Consider the following 16,347-nt stretch of genomic DNA (forward strand, 5'->3'; position numbering starts at 1 on the left):
CACAGTTAATATTCTCCTCTGGATTCCCCATTTGCTGATTACTCTGCAAGCTGTGTAATTGGGTGTCTCTGGCAATATGATGAAATGTGCCACAAACATCAAAAAACGGTGCTATATTAAATCTGCTTTTCATAATCTCTTCTCATTTCCCAGACCTGAGACATTTTATTCAATTTTTCCTGACTAAGTTGATATGTAAAGCCATATAAACATATCAATGCAAATAAATACATATATATTTTTCAAATGCTCATCGAAATGCACTCATTACAAAGATTTGCATCAAGGCTCTCTCACGTGACTGGTAGCCAAAGAAACCAATTTTTTTTTTTAACATTGCATTATTTTTAAGAACAGTTTGCAAAGGTATAGGCTACTTCTTTGTAATTCATTAACAAACCACACTCTATCTATCATGTTTCAGCCTTATCTTACCTGATTAGAAAACCATTTCCCCATTTGCATTAAGGGCAAAAAATCTATGCAAAGTCACCATAATGTTATTCAAGCCCCAGAACAGCAGTGAAGATCCTATTATCCACTGGGGCTGCCTCTGTTTTCAGGAGCTGTGAGTCCAGCAGGGACCATGCTGATCTTTTATTTTAATCTGCTGCAAGGCACATGTCAGAGAAACCCGTCTATTAGTAATGCCTAAGTGACTTAAATACCTGCAGCTTTTGTCTGAATATCACTTGGGGCTTTTGCTTGCTTTTTGCTTGGTGTCTTCAGGATTTGCAGCCCCTTTTTGGATAAAAGCTGGCTTTTAGGTCAGCCCCAGGAAATTCTTCAGCGCCGACCCTGCAGTGTCTCTCAGCACCAGGAAGGGTCAGAGCAGCACCCCCAGGTGAGGATGGGGGATGGTGGGGATGGGGGTGATGAACCCCAGCCTCTCCTCTGACAGATTGCAGCCTSTTCTTTGCCTTTTGCAGCTGATGGGGGATAATATTTTTATTCCCATAGAGATGGAAGAGTGTCCAATGCAGAAATGGCAGGATTGCATCTTGCCTGAACCAGGATCATTGAACTGGACCCAGATCCTGGAAGAGGTTTAACTCTGACTTCAGCAGATGCCAGGGAAGCAGTTTTCTCCAAGCCCTGATTTACCAAGGACTGACCCAGGTGGCTCAGCCAAGTCCAGTTAGCCCCAGGCTCACACCCATGCTCAGGACCAGGAGCAGGGTGGCTGGATTGGCCCCTGGCAGCCCAAATCCTGCTCCTCTTTCACAAACCTGCACCCCAAAGTGGTTTCCTGCTGGGAGCAGCTCTGGGATGAGCCAATTTCCATTTCCCAGCTGTGCTTTTCCTGGAAGCCACCAAAGAGACCATGCTTACCATCCTGTGAGCTTCCAGCAGCATCCCTTCCTCATGGCTTTCCAAATCCCCTTCCTGACAAGTGCTGAGCAGGGAATGCAGTGGCCTAAAGCAAAGTTAGTTCACTCACACTCAGATGCAAAAAGCAAGGCATGGATTTCCTTCAGTTTGGATTTCTTTCCAGCACATTCTCCCTGCATTAGTGAGGGAAGTATCAGGACACACCACCATTAGGATGCTCAGTTGAGGCACCTGATATTCCCAGGCTGACTTTTCAGCTCTCATTTTTGTGCAGTAAACTTTACACCACCCCTTCTTTCAAAGGCAGCTGCAAGCAGTTTAATCTGACATGCAACACTTAGGTTAATTTTCCAATTTTTTTCCTTCTTGTGGAGTCAATGAATAGGACACGAGCATCACAGAGGCTCAGTGAGTTAAGCCAAGTGTCCATCTCGGTGGTTTGGCGGCCATGGCCAGTGTGGCTGTTGGGGACAGGAGACCATCTCTCCAATGACACCATGAAAAGAAGCAGAGAAACACAAAACAGTTTCAAAACCACCTTAAAATCTCCATCCAGGTCTCCACAGCTGCCCTGGGAAACATGAGGAAAACTGAAACACACTGTCTTACCCTGGAAAAACCTTTGCTGATGGATTTTCATGTGTACAGTCTCATTCTTTAGTTAAAAAATGAACTTTCCTATAGCAAGATAAATCACTTGCCTTGTGGAAGCAGCTCAGCTCCCTTCAGCTTGGCCTTGTTGAAGGCAAGAAAAAAAATACTCAGAAGTTATTTCTCAGCTTCAGTTTTGCTTCATGTCACCAAAAAATAATCTTGTCTGATGCCTCATGTAGTCCAACCCTCTCTTCCCCAGGTAGAACTGGGAGCTGTTCAGTAAAAATTTCTTGGGATTGCCCTGTGGAGACCACCAGTGATGAAACTCTTCCCCCAGGAGATTTTCTGCTCTTGGGGGACCCATATGTGAATTAAGGGCACATTTATTGCTGTGTCAAGAGAAGAGAGAAGCATCACAGCTTCCTAAAGACCCAGCCCTCCCACCCCAGCTAAGCCATACAACATATGAGGCAAATCCATATTTGCCTCACCTCCCCGTAACAGGGACCTTAAAAGAGAAAAAAAAAAGGCTTCTGATCCACTCTGAAACATGAGATATCTCTCAAACCCTCAATAACATCTTAATTTCCTCTCCTCACTCTCTGTGCTGGAGATGATTACACAGGCAGGAATGTTTCTGAAGACAAAAAAAAAATATTGCATTAGTGGGGAACAATAGAGGGGAGACCTGGTGGAGCAGGAGTGAATTAGTTTTGCCTTCAGAGACACCCACGGAGAAAAGAAAGGTGTCTGAGTTACCTCAAAGTAATTCCTTTTCACACAGAGCTCCTCCAAACAGCTTAAGCAAAGAGAGACGAGAGATGTGCTTTTGATTTCAGCCCCATTTCCCCAATTTTGTTTGTTTGCTTTGCTTCCACCTGGGTTTTTAAGTCCCTGCACCTCCCAGGACGTTGGCAGGGCTGTTCCCTGCAGGAATGTGTCACATCYCCATCAGATCCCAGCACAGGAGTCAGAGATGGCAGAGGGCTTCACCTCTGCCCATATTCCTGCAGCTTTCAGCAAGATCAATGGCATTTTCCAAATAAAATTTTAAGGGCAAATTGATCTGGGATATCTAAAAACAGCAGAGAGAACTGCAGGGTAGGAAAGGGGGGAAAAGAAAGCAAGGAAAGGGAAAGAGTTAGAGCTTTTCACACAGGGAATCTGGAAGGGCTGAAATCCCAAATAGTTRGAATTTTATCTAAATGCCTTTTAGGTCCAGACACATTATCACATATTTTTCCCCCTTTCACTTCATTTTTAACTTAAAAAAAAATCCAAATATTTCCKTTTAGCACTAAGTAGAATCTCGCTAGTGGACCAGGATTTTTTGTTTTAATCTCCCAACAATACCTGCATAAATCTCTGCCAAAAAAACCCGAAAAAAACAAATCACCAAACCAAATCAGACCAAAMAAAAAAAAAAAAAATCACAAAACCCACCCCCAATAAAAGCCACACAGCAAAAAAAAAACCCCAAAACTTAACAACTTGCTTTTCATTCATCTTTACTTGAAAAAAAATGCTGAGGTTAAGCCCTCAAAGCCTGAATGGAGACCTCAGCTCAGGCTTTCCAGTTGCCCTTTAAACCACCACTTTTTGGCACATTTCTGGGGGCACAAGGGGCTCCTACCTCTGAACTTTGAGTCTGTCAGGCCAAACAAAAGTGAGCAATGCTCTYCTTTTCTTGAGGGTGAAGTGGAACACACAGGATGCCTCATACATTGAAAAATTCCTGCGCTGTCACACGTAACTAATAAATTATGGAGCTGTGTAAACAGGGGCAAGGATGCTCTTTATATATTTATTTGTTTGTTTAAAAGCAGGGGGAGATAAAAAGTAGCTTGTCCATTGGTTGCCYGCAAAAAGGAAAAAAGTCAACAACAAAGGAGCTTAAAGACAAAATATTAAGGACCCMAAATTGGGTGAAAATTGCTTTCTGACAGATATCACCCATTGCAAACGAGGCAGAAATACAAGTAATCTTGTAAAATGAAAGCCAAGGACAGACTTGTACCTGCCTTAGATGAATAAGTATCCCATTATCTTGAAGAATGAGGGCCCCAGGCTGTGATTATGCCACTATTGTATTCTAAACAGCATGGTTTGTCAAATGGAATAAATCCTAGCAAAATCAAATTTAACCAAAAAAAGGGGATCCAATTTGAGGGCCAGCACACGATTTATTATTTTGTTTAATGTCGCCCTCTCGATGTTACTGATTATTGGGCAAAGGGTGCCGTGTTTAAGCATGTGTTTAGAGCCTCCTGTCCCCCTCCCAGGCTGCCAGCTGTCCCCCTGAATGTCACCCAGTACTGGCCAGCAGCTCCAGGCCAGCACTATGGGGAAAAAAAACCAATATTTGGGTTTCTGCTTGGCTGAGCCTCGTGGTGACACTGAGGGGTGCAAGGCAGAGCACTTTGCACTGTGCTGACGGTGGCAAAGCCAGCAGGAGCTAAAGGCAGACAGTTGAAACAAAAATTTTKGAGCTGAAAGCAAATTTCCCACCGATCTTCCTGCCATTTATGGATTTGGGATAACAGCCCATCTCCCAGTGTATCTTGAAAAGGTTTCTCCTCTTCCAAAAATGCCGCTGCTTCATTGATGGTGTGCCAAGCTTGATTTACAGAAAAAAAAAAGGTGGTTAAAAGGACTAAACAGATTTTAGTGTTCTGAGGTGTTCTATGAAATACTTGATATTGTTTTACCTGGGTGGGACTGCAGATGAACCTGCCTCTGCACAAGGTGGGGACACTGCTGCAAAAMYKGGRWTWMYGAGCATAAAGGAGCCAGATCCWGAATCACAGAATGGTTTAGGCTGGAAAAGACCTCTAAGATCATTTGGACTAACCATTAACYRAACACTGTCAAGTGTAGCCTTGCCTTGCATTCAGACGACTTCTAAAAATTGGAAGAAGTTTCCAAAAGTTGGAGAATTCCTCAGGGAGCTGACCCTAAACATCTCCCACTTGCACTCAGAAGTGGCTGATCAGGAGAAGCTGAACATTCACAGGCAAATGGGTTTTTTTTGTAAACTGTTTCAGCAGCAGTTTGCTGAGGAAGGAGCATCCCTGTGCTCTGGCTCACCTCAGCAGAACTGCTGCAATTTCTTGATGCTTCCTTGACCGGTCTCTGATTTCCTGAGCTGTGTGAGGAAGGTGATAGCACTGCCTTTCACTGGCATCATCTATTCACATGTATAAATACTCTAGTTGTGTAAAAACCACTGAGACAGGAGCAGAATGGGAGATGGAGCACATAAGTGATACCTGTGGACACCGAGCTCAGAGCACCTTTGGCCCAAACTGCCCTTGTGGAGGTCCCTTCTCCTCCCATAAATTCTGTCTCCCCTAGAACTCTCCATCATATTGTTGTTGTCCATATTCTGGTACTTTAAAGGACCAAGGAGRTTGGGAAATGTGAGTTTAAAGTGAAAAAATACAGCAGTTTGTCAGGTCCTTGGGGCAGGAGGTCTTAGGGGATGAAAGCAGATTGTCCTCACACAAGAAGGGATGATTCTAGCAATGGAGGGAGCTGAGAAAGTCTAGGAATAATAGCAAGAAATGATGGATTTAAAGAGTCAGAAAACAAAAAGCGGGCATGTTTTATTTAGGCAAAGTTACAATTGAAATCAATAAGAACTACAGACTGCAGCCTTGTAATTTGACTTGAAASCATTATTTGTTAAGGACTTATGAGAAACAGAGGAATTTAAAAAATCTAATTTATTTTACCTCATTTCGTGTGGGCTGTTTAACTTCCCTGAACCTCRTTGCTTCTGGACATGGTAAAGTCACTCGGTCTCTGTTTCACTCAAGTTTCAYAATACTGCCATCCACAAGCATAAAGGAAGTTACTCTCAAGTTTCTAAAATAATTAATGAGTTTTGTCATGTAGATAAAGGACAGCTTGACTTCTGTAAAATCCTCTGTCAAATTTCTGTAAACCACAAGGCAGAAATCCATTTAAAAGCAGAGGTGCTTTCATATTCACAGGTCTCCAGGAGCTGGATTTTAACCCTTTTGGCTTTCACCCCCTCAGTCCCCAAACAGGGCAAATTCTGGGCAGAGATTGCTGGATTTCTACAGCTTCTGCAAAGTTCTTGTTCACCTATGAGTCTCTTGGCAAAGCTTTTAATCAGGCAAGGGCTCTAGAAAAATACAATCCCCTGTTATAGAATAGCTGCAGGTAGTCAGGATCCAGAAATTTAAAAAGAAAATAGTTGTTCCTTCACTCAGCTATTCTGAGCAGCCCAGAAATGACATTACCTGCAGGACTTCCTTTTCCAACACAAACCAGAAACGATGGCAAGGCTTCTGTTTGCCTTGTGCAGAACAAGTGAAAAACATTCCACACCCACAGAGTCAAACGAAACCCAGATTTTCCTAAAYGAATCTGAATATTTTACCAGAAACACTGCTTTTCTACCAAAATAGATGTATCTGAGAGGGCTCACATGGGGCCATCTGTCATGTTTCAGGATGGGAAAAGTGAGGACATTGGCCCTTTCAAAATCTTCTCTACCATTAGGTCCTAACCTGTAAAAAGCACCTTCCATGTGGAAACATCAAAAGCCTGCACATCCTCAGCTTTCTGAAATGAGCACACAGGGGAATTTAATACTACTTGATTCCATTGCCCAGGAAAGGTCAGTGTGCTTGTGTTTTTGTTTTATATGAAAGCAGCTTCAAAACTTTCCAAAATTTTTTCTCTTTCGCAACTATTTTTGCCTCTTGGTTTTCAAAACACGATCTGTGTTTTCAAAACACACTTTCTGGGTTTTTTTCCCCCTCCTTTTTTCAGAATTCTTCTGGAACTTCGGTTTCCTATCACCTGGAATGTTCAGAAGCACGTCCCAAATATTTCCAATTAAGTTCCCACCAGGATTCCAATTCCACCTTAAGAAAAGAAGGAGAAAGAGAAAAACAAAACAAAACAACCAAAAAAAAATTAAAAAAAAAAACAAAACAAAACAAAACAAAAAACCAAAAAACAACTAAAATGCCCAGTGAAACCCATGAAATTTCATGGAGAAAAAAAATCAAGAAACCAAGCTTGAGACTTTCGAAAGGGAATATTCTCCCCTTAATACAGAGATTTGCACCTAAAAATCCTCCAGCTATTTTAGCATTAACCACCATAGCTTTTTTAATTTTTTTTAAATTTATTTTTTTYCCAGGCTGCAGTGCTGGCTGCCCATGAGTCCTGCAGTGATACCCTGACCCCCTCTCCAGGCTCCTGCACCATAGGGCGATGCTCCCCAGAGCCCACCTCCCCATTCAGGGCCACAATTATGCTTTCCCCAGCACTCTGAAAGCCCTGTGCAGAGGGGAGGGAAAGAGRGGAGAAGAATCCAAAGGCATTCTGGCACCCCGGCCCGATAAGAAACTTTAGCCCTATTCAGCGAGTGACAAGCGCTTGTAGAATATGATCTTAATCCTGTTTCTAACATTCTCTCGCCCTTCGGCCGCCCTATTCCAGGCTGTATTCTTCCAACCGTCGCTCCAGCAAATCCCCCCAAGAGAATTACTGGGGGGAAATAAACATCAAAGGGAAATTCAAGAAATCTACAGTAGGTTCACACAGTGGGGGAAAGAGGGGCAGGTGGGGGCTGGTGGAGAGGGTTGGCTCTCTCCTCGCATTCCTCAGGGCTGGATTTCTGCAGAGCAGCYCCCCAAACCTTCTCAGCAGAATGCCATTTTTAGGATTTTTGTATTTTTTATCCTGTTTGAGGCGCTTTTTTCCCCCTTGGGAGTAAGAGACCYTGGTCATGCAAAGCWCTGTACACAGAGTACAAAAAAATCMCCAGAGAGGTGMWTCACCTAAWYRGAGAAGGTGGAGGKGGGAGAAAGAGTGGATATTTTCCTGGTAGGAAGCAGAAGTGGAGACAGCCAATGGATTTGCCCAGCAGCAAGTGAGAAGTCTGCTGTAAAGATTAAATGAGTGAGCATCATTTGGGAGCTTCCAGTAATTCCCATAAAATGCAGRAGATGCTCAGAGACACAGCCCCATTATCCTCCCTAAAGAGCTTCCAGCAGGTTGCCAATGCTGGCTTGGAAAGAGCATCCTTGAGAGCCCATGAGAAGCCATTCACATTTGTCACAAAACTCTAATATGTGATCTCCAGGACTAAGGAAAAAGTGGGATTCTGAGGGGAGTGCCAGCCCTTCCATCCTGTTTCACTTCAGTCCTCCAGAAATCAGGACTCTGCTCTCTGCTGATTGTGCAGCCCATGAAGAAGAATGAGCTCCTACCACCCCCAGCTTCACACCTTGCATGACCAAGGTGCAAGACATCCTCCACAGACCCTTCTAGCCCAAATTACTGCTGTAAACACTGTGATTCAAGAGGAGCTGACTTAAAACAGGGCACAAAAAAATCAGGTTATTAAAGAGAGTGCAGGAAAATGAGAGAGCTAACTTCTTCCCATCCCTGCAAAAGCATCCCCTTCTAACTCTCCTGGGATCACCATTCTTCCTGCTGGCCCAAGTTGACCCAACTCCATCAGCACTTTCTTCCCACCCTCTCTAGCAGTCGTGAAATTTGGGTAAACACAGCCTTGACCTGGTGTTGGCAGCAACCTGGCTCCAAGCAGGAGCCTGTGGGTTTGAATTGCTCCAAGGTGCCCTAAMCCCACCCAAACATGCTCCTCAAATGTMCCCAAATGTTCCCAAATGTTTTAAAAGAGGTTTTATTCTCGAAGGAATTAAAAATTTWAAAAAATATTGCAAGAGGAGCACCCTGAGACTGTGTCACAGCTTCCAGGAGGTGAAAACCTGATGAGCTGTAAAAGGATGGAGAGACCTAAAAATAGAGGCCCCACCGCCCACGCTAAAGGATTAACTTTGTCTTAGGAAATGAGACAGCCTTGACCTTGAGCAGGGCAGAGATGCCTGGACTGCTGCTGTTGTCTCTGCTGCCCCCTCACATGTGGTTTGGAGGAAAAATCTTCTCATTCTTGGTTCTGGTTTTCCTGTTTGTCAAAGGAGGGTGAGTATCCTTTATTGGTGTTGTGGATTCACAGCTTGTCAGATTTACCCCAGATCTCAGGGGCCTACCTGAATCTTCACCTGTTATCAGTGTGAGATATGGTGGGGTCCTTCCAGCTCCTTTCTCTTGCAATTGTGTGCCAAAACCTGTTTTGATTGATGAAGTAAACCTCTGAATACCTCTGCACACTGATGAAGACGTCCACCTCACAATAGTTATTTTGCTTTCTTTTAACTCATTTTGTGCTTTTGGCATCTCACCTAMGCAGAGAAAGTTGGGGGTGGGAGTGGGAGGGAGGAGACACATTCCACATTTCCATCACATTGAACAAGAGAGAAAAAGTCACAAAAGAGTGTTCCATTTCCAGCCTACACAACCCCTGAYGCAGATTTTTGGTGTAACAGCCACATAACACAACCATGGACAACCCTAAGAGAGGCCAYAGGATATGGGAATGCATCTTCTTTCTGCTCATGTCTGGTTATAGAGAGGGAAAAACATGTCTGGTTTTGAGAACCAGTTCAAGAAAGATCTGTATTAGCTGGAGAGAGTCCAGGGAAAAATAATGAGAATAACTGGAAAACAGCACCCATAAAGAAAAATTAAGATTCTTGATGTTGTGTAACCTGGAAAGAKGAAGCAAAGAGAGTTTTAGATACATGGATGCTGTAAATACATAAAGGGCTGTAATAGGGCAGGAATTGATCCCTTTGCTATGTTCTCTAGAAAGGGGGCAAGATTCAGGCTTAGAAAGGTAATCTTTGAATTTTGCTGATCAAAATACACCTAGGGCATTTCCTAGGTCTCCTGTCTCTTTGGGATGCTCTCTCTCCCCCGTCATTTGATATGTTGGGAATAGTTATTTACTCTGACACTCTGTGTGGCCTGAGGACTCAGCTATTGCTACATTGGTCCCCAAAGCTCTGTTTCAGCTTCCTAATCTGGTCTGTCACTCTGCACATCACCAGCCAAAGGACTTCAACAAACTGACTCCCCCTGACACAGGGAACCAACCCATCCTCCAGTCTGAAGTCTGCAACGAGGAGGTGCCCCCCGCCTCACCTTCAGCCAGTAATTACTGTGGTTAATTACCCTCCCAGCCCATGTTAATCTCACTATGAGATCCTGTCTCATCCTAAGGCTCATGGCTCCTTCTCGGGTTGCTGGAGATTTCACCCCTGATTGCTGATGGCATCCATGCTCCTGGTGGGTWTGAAAAGCTCAGATAGATCAGTTGCACGGGGAGGCTTAAGTGTTTCCAAGACCATAATGAAAATTCCTTTCTGYAGAAAATGTGACCCAGACATGAAACCCAACCCTCAGTGGGAGATTTCTGATTTCATAGGAAACAAAAGCAAAGCACACTAAAAAAAAAAAAAAAAAGTTGTCACTCTCTTGGAGAATGGGAATTTATCATTCAGGTGGGAAGTGCTCCATCAGCCTCCACACACTGGTTTACTCAGGGATGTTTTTCTCAGACTTATTCTAAATCATCAGAATGGGCTTGGGAATACTTTGTGTTTGTCTTGTCTGGACAACAGAACAACCAAAACATTGTGCAAGTTTTCAGCTTTCAAGGCTGTTTTCTTGTGTCATCCTGGAAGTGTTTATTTGAACTTGAGGACTAGATTGCTGGAGATTTGGGAGTGGTGGCTACATGTCACTCAGCTAGGGATGGCACCAGGCAGAGGAAAAAACAGGGGAAACTCATTCTATCCATAGAGGTGGGTTATCCATCCTCCTCAACCCTTAATTCCATGTGCAGCTGCATTCACCAGTGTGTTCCACATGTCCAAGAATCCTGTCCATGGATTCAGCCTGGCATGGTGTTAGGGTGTGTAGGAGCTCAGATCCAGAACTTCCATCACACGGAAAAGAGTAAAGACTGCCAGGTACATGCACTGTTGTTTGATTYCACCCATGACAACATCAGCTCTGATTTAGATTTAATACTCACACAAAATCTGTGCTCRAGGTAAAAAGAGACCATGGAAATCTTCATCTCCACCCCCATGGACTGGAAAYGGGCTACAAATTTGGGTATTCCCTGTGTCCAGAGCAAGATATGCCTTTGTAGGGCCAGGCTCAGACTGATCCTGCACGTTCAGGCTGAGCTCCACTTCCATGGCCAGAGGAGTCCCAGCATCCCACCATATCCCTGCTCCCTTTTTCCAGGGAAAACAGTTGAAGAGGAGAGCTGGAGGAGCAGGATTTGTGAGCACYAAAATGCCCACATGCCACACAGTGTGATCACAGCCACACAGATGTCCTCATGCTGGGGAGACTCTTGCCCTTTCTCCATGCCAGACCATTGCAAAATCAGCTTTAAGGAGGTTTCTGCTTCTCATTTATTTCTCCTGGGTCTGTCCGTGCTTCCCCCATTAGCTTTGCCAAGATTTAGCTCATTCTGCATTCTGAAAACAGTTCCAATTAAATGGCTTTTCAATCAGTTTGATCACAAGTGCGCTTGCCAGAAGAGAGGCACGTCCATGAAATCAGGAATTTCCTGCAGGACAGCTACTTTCTGAAAAAAAGAAAAAAAAATTTGGATTTTTTTTTCTTGGAAAATGATCAGTTCAAAAACTATTCGGCCTTGTAGCCAACATTTTTCTTTTTATTTCTTCCAGAATTTGGAGTAGATTCTCCCCCTCYCCCTAAAATTTTGTCCTCAGCAAAATATTTCATGGATAAAAAACAAACCAAAAGCACTCTGTCCTGGCCTRGAGTTCAAACAAGCAGGAATTTTCACACAGCCCAGACCTGGGGCTTGGAAATACTCTGGCCTCTTGACAAAGCCCATTTGGTAAAGTAGCTCAGAGTGCCCATGATTTTCCAAGACACACCTCCAACCAGTTGAACACTGGAGAGGCAAACCCAGTTTGAATAATTCCTAACACAGACCTGCCGAGACGTCCCTTTCCAGTAAATATTAATTTTTGTTAGCAGCAACTGTGCGACAGACATACTTTTGGGGTTGACTCTTTCCCCTTCTCTCAGCTTCTTGAGGACCAAGTCATGATTTTTTGCAGTTTTTTTCCTCATTCCACAATCACCAGTCCAGAGGAGTGCTGTGATTTATTCGAGCAACGAGGGTGCACCTGGTGGTTATTGCCCAGACCAGATTGCCATGAGATAGAAGRGCTGGGCTGTGCTCCCCTCATGCTYCTGATGAGKAGGGATTAGATGGGGAAGCCTGATAGCCTGGAAATGAGCAAATGAGCAGCCCTAAATACCTTCCTAGAGCYGGTGACCGTGAGTCCTTGGCGGTGGCTGGTCCTTGCGGGATAATGCCAGGAATAGGCATATTAAGCACATGAATGTCAAGTCCTAATTCATCTCTCTAATGTTGTACAGTAGCAGGACTGTACCCCCCTGCTGTGGTGTAATTTCACGCTGAGGAGTCTGATGGGGCTTCCTGCAGACTGATCCTTTATGGATCAGAAAACTCACTTTCTCTTTGTGTTGGAGGGTCYRGAGATTATCTTATTAACCACATCCATGCCAGCTCTGATAAAACACTGGGCTCTGCCTCTTCTGAGGACTCCTTTTTGCGCTGCTTTTCCCCTCCTGTGGGTTCACATCRCARAGGTGAAGAACATTAAAACCAGCRGGTTTCACACTTGCATGAGCAAATGGAATATTTTGCATTTGCTTGGCTCAAATGCAGCACCGACCTGGTTTGAACCCTAAATCACTTTAAAAAGATTGATGCATCCACATTAGGGCTCCTGTATCCCCTTTCCAGGTTCTTTTCTCCTCTCCTTACCCCCAAAAAAGCAATGTTTAAATCATTTTGGGGTGATGCCCTGCAGGTACCACCTGCCCCACAGCAGCAGYTGGAATGCAGGAGTGGGTCCACCTCAAGTGCTGCCCTCTGTAGGACCTGGACACCTGGAGGAAGGATTTCTTCTCTTCCACAATCTCAGTCCAGCAAACTGCCATCTCACAGAGCTCTCCAGATCATGCCACGGGGACAGCAAGATATGGCAGTGACCAGACAGGATGTTCTTGTGGCCTCTGAAGGTGTCAGGCACTGCACACAGGTCAGGAGAAGGCTGCAGGAGGGAAGACAGAGCTGAACWCATTCTCAGACACTCCTCAGGATGTGAGCTTTTCCAATCTGATGAGACAAAAGCCTTCTGCTTTCAACACCAGACCACGGCTGCCTCCTCGAATGATGCCAGAGGACCACCCTGCAGCCACATCCCAGCGTGTAACAGGGGATGATAGTTTATAATCTCATTTTCTGGGCTGGCTGCCCTTCTGGTGCCCCTCATGCACCATGTAAATCATCTGGAGTCTGATTCCTTAGGCTTGAAGGGCTGTTCTTCCCTTGTCTGCTTCGAACAGGCTCCTGGCTCAGAGGGGACCTTGTCAGTGAAGAGAGTACCAGGACAGCCTCACCAGAAAAACTCCAATTCAGTCCTGCTTGGACAAAACGCTGCAGGCAGGGCCAGGCTCCCATCCACAKGCAGCTCCAGCAGATTTGGGGTGGCTCTGTCATGCTGACACCTCCTGTTCAATGTTTATGCACTTCCCAATCCATTGGCACCAATTCTTCTATCAGGGTTATCCCACTCCTTTTTGCTTCACCTGATGCACTTTAAAAAGGCAGTTCTACAGAGCCCTCAGTGGATTTCAGTTATTTTTATGATGTTGCTCCTGTGTGCTCGTGTTCTGTCCAGCTACAGGCCTGGTGGCAACCGTTGGCACCACCAACAGCCTTTTGCAGCTCATGAAAAATAACCTGCTTTATGTCTGCAGAAAATAGCGATGCCTGGGTCTTGCCATGGCAAATTATTTAATGGCTTTCCAAGACAAAAAGTCCTCCCCTATAGACATAGGGCTGTCTAAGCCTTCTTCCAGTTGTTATCTTGCTCTGAATTTTATCATTAATAGGGTGCTTGGGTTTTCTTTCCTAATGCAGGGAAAATAGTGAAGGATTAGTTGTTTYAACTGCAATGTTCTTGTTCTTATTTTGTTTTCCCATAGGGCAACAAACAAACCCTTCTATTCTACCCCAGCTTCCCTTTACAGCAATATGGCAAATTCACAGCAGTAAGAAACATCATCAAGTTCTCCAGGAGGACTGAACTGTTCTTTTTTTTTTCTTTTTTTCTTCTTTTTAAAAATCTGCTTAAGAAACACTCCGAGGAAAATGWGTTACTTGCTTGAACCCTCTATTTTTGCATTTATAATTTGGCARCTCTCTCCTTTGCCCATATGAGCTGGGTCAGGCTTGGCTTGGGCTTGGGACTTTTATGCTCTTTCCAGCTAAGCCTATAAAGGTAATGGGGAAAGGCTTATGAAGGTGACGGGGAAAGGCTTTGGAAGGTGGTGGGAGAAGGCTTATGAGGATGATGGAGGAGGGTGTTTGAGGCTGCCTGGGTCCTGAGATCCCACTGGACKGGGGGAAGGAAGGAGCCACAAGGAAGGCTCTCCAGCCACAGGAGCAGAGCTGAAGCCAACACCAGCAGAAATCACTGCAGGTCACAGGAGAAGGCAGAAGGGAGGTGCCCAAAGGACATCAGAGTGACCTGGTGCAGGCAGAGCTGCCCACTTGCYGTGGGACTGAAGCAAAACCATGGGAGAGCTTTTGCCACCCTGTGCTGCCACTGCCCACAGAGCTGTGGCAGAGCTCAGGGGACAAGTGGGGACAGCAGCATCCCTGKGGCACGGACCAGCGAGAGCCTTCATCCTGCCCAGGGGAAGATTTTCAGCCTGAGTAAATGCAAAGCCCCCTATTCTGCCTGGCACAGTGGGTTTCCCTGAGACTCAGCCCRTGCCTTACCAAAGGACCTTTCCCAATCCGCGAGCCGACAGACCCCAGAGCAGAAGAGGGAGCACTGTTTGTTTAGACCTATGTGGGTTAGGCAGCTCAGGCTTTATTCCTGCACTTTGATAGGTTCCTAAATGAAAATCCAATAATATTTTAAGCAGAACGAGTTCCCATGAAAGTCATTTCTAAACCGGCCGGGCTCATCCTACCTGTCGGCTGGATTCTCCATCCCCAGTGGCCTAAGCCCGGTGTAGCGTCACCGCTGTGACCGCGGGAGCTGAGCCCGGCTCTGCCGCCGACAGCAGCGCTGCCTCTGCCTTTAATGAACATGTAAATAGGCAGGGGGCTCCGGAGCACAGCAACCCCGCAGCCGGAAAGTTCTCCAAAGCAGCTCGGCAGAAATAATACTTTATTCCTTGGCGGTGCAAATAACTGATAGGGASCGGCTAAGAAGGGTTCATGCAAATACTCCTGAATTAAGCTCCGTCTGAAGTTAGAAAGGAAAGATGATAAACACACCCGGCTTTAAAACTGCAAAATATGCTTTGCAGGCATGAAACCGGAGGAGTAACAAAAGTATCTGACATCACATTTAACAGCAAAGCATTTTTTATTCTCAGGGATGCAGTTACCTAAACTAGAGCCCCACTAAAGATTCCTACCTATTATTTACATTTCTAAGTCTTAAAACCATTAACAAAAGCCACTTAATTCAATTACTTTCCCTGAATGCCGATGTTATTACATTGTTGTCACGAAGATGAGTTTTGGCTCTGGGTTTCTCTTTTTTCCCTTYCTTTAAATTCATTCCTCTTTTCTCCACGCCGAGTGCCTCCCCACCACCTCCCCGTCTTTCTCTCCCCCGATGTCATTGTGTAGAACTAATGGGGTAAACTGAAATGGTATCTGTCCTCATTGACAGGTTTATGAGAATTTAATAAAGCGTGGCGCGGATAAAATGAGATATTACAAGGCCACACAAAGCTGATTGACTTCTCCACGTCAGCATTTTTATTTGGTTATTTATTTATTTATTTATTTATTTCCAGCACAGGGGCGATGTCACCAGGGCTTTGGTGGTGCTGGCCCAGGAGGGATGAGAGGGGAAGGGAAGGAACAGGCAATGGGAGGGGCTGATCAATCAAATGAAGGGTTTGCTGTGAGCACGGGCCATGATGGTTTGGGGCTTTCCAGTGGCTCCAGGAGGGTGACATGGCAGGAGTCACCAAGAGCCTCTCCAGCACTGCCCCTGCACAGCTCTGCCCCTCRAACCTCTGCAGTGATGGGGTGAACTCGCCAAAACCAGCTTGGCATGGGCATGGGCATCCCCGCTCCATCAGGGGTCAGGGACCAGCTGCTGGTCATACAGAYACTCAGCACCGACAGGGCAGGTGGCACAGTGTGTCCCTGCAGAGGTGACATCTGTGGTGATGCTCAAATGGAGCCCCACTGACCACCCGAGGACCCATCAGGACCGCAGGGATGTTTGCACTGACCAACACAGGCAATCCCAGCCTGCCCAGGAGGGCATCACGAAGGATGTCACTGACCGCATCCCTCAGCTTCCCCTCCTGCCCAAAACCCCCCTTGCTTGGATAAATCACAGGTCAGCTGGGGGGCCAGCACAGATCCAACCTTCCCCTGGGAAAATC

The sequence above is a fragment of the Malurus melanocephalus genome, unplaced genomic scaffold (genome assembly GCF_030028575.1).
Source record: "Malurus melanocephalus ecotype Western Australia unplaced genomic scaffold, MMel_1.1 scaffold_28, whole genome shotgun sequence".
Taxonomy (NCBI): Eukaryota; Metazoa; Chordata; class Aves; order Passeriformes; family Maluridae; genus Malurus; species Malurus melanocephalus.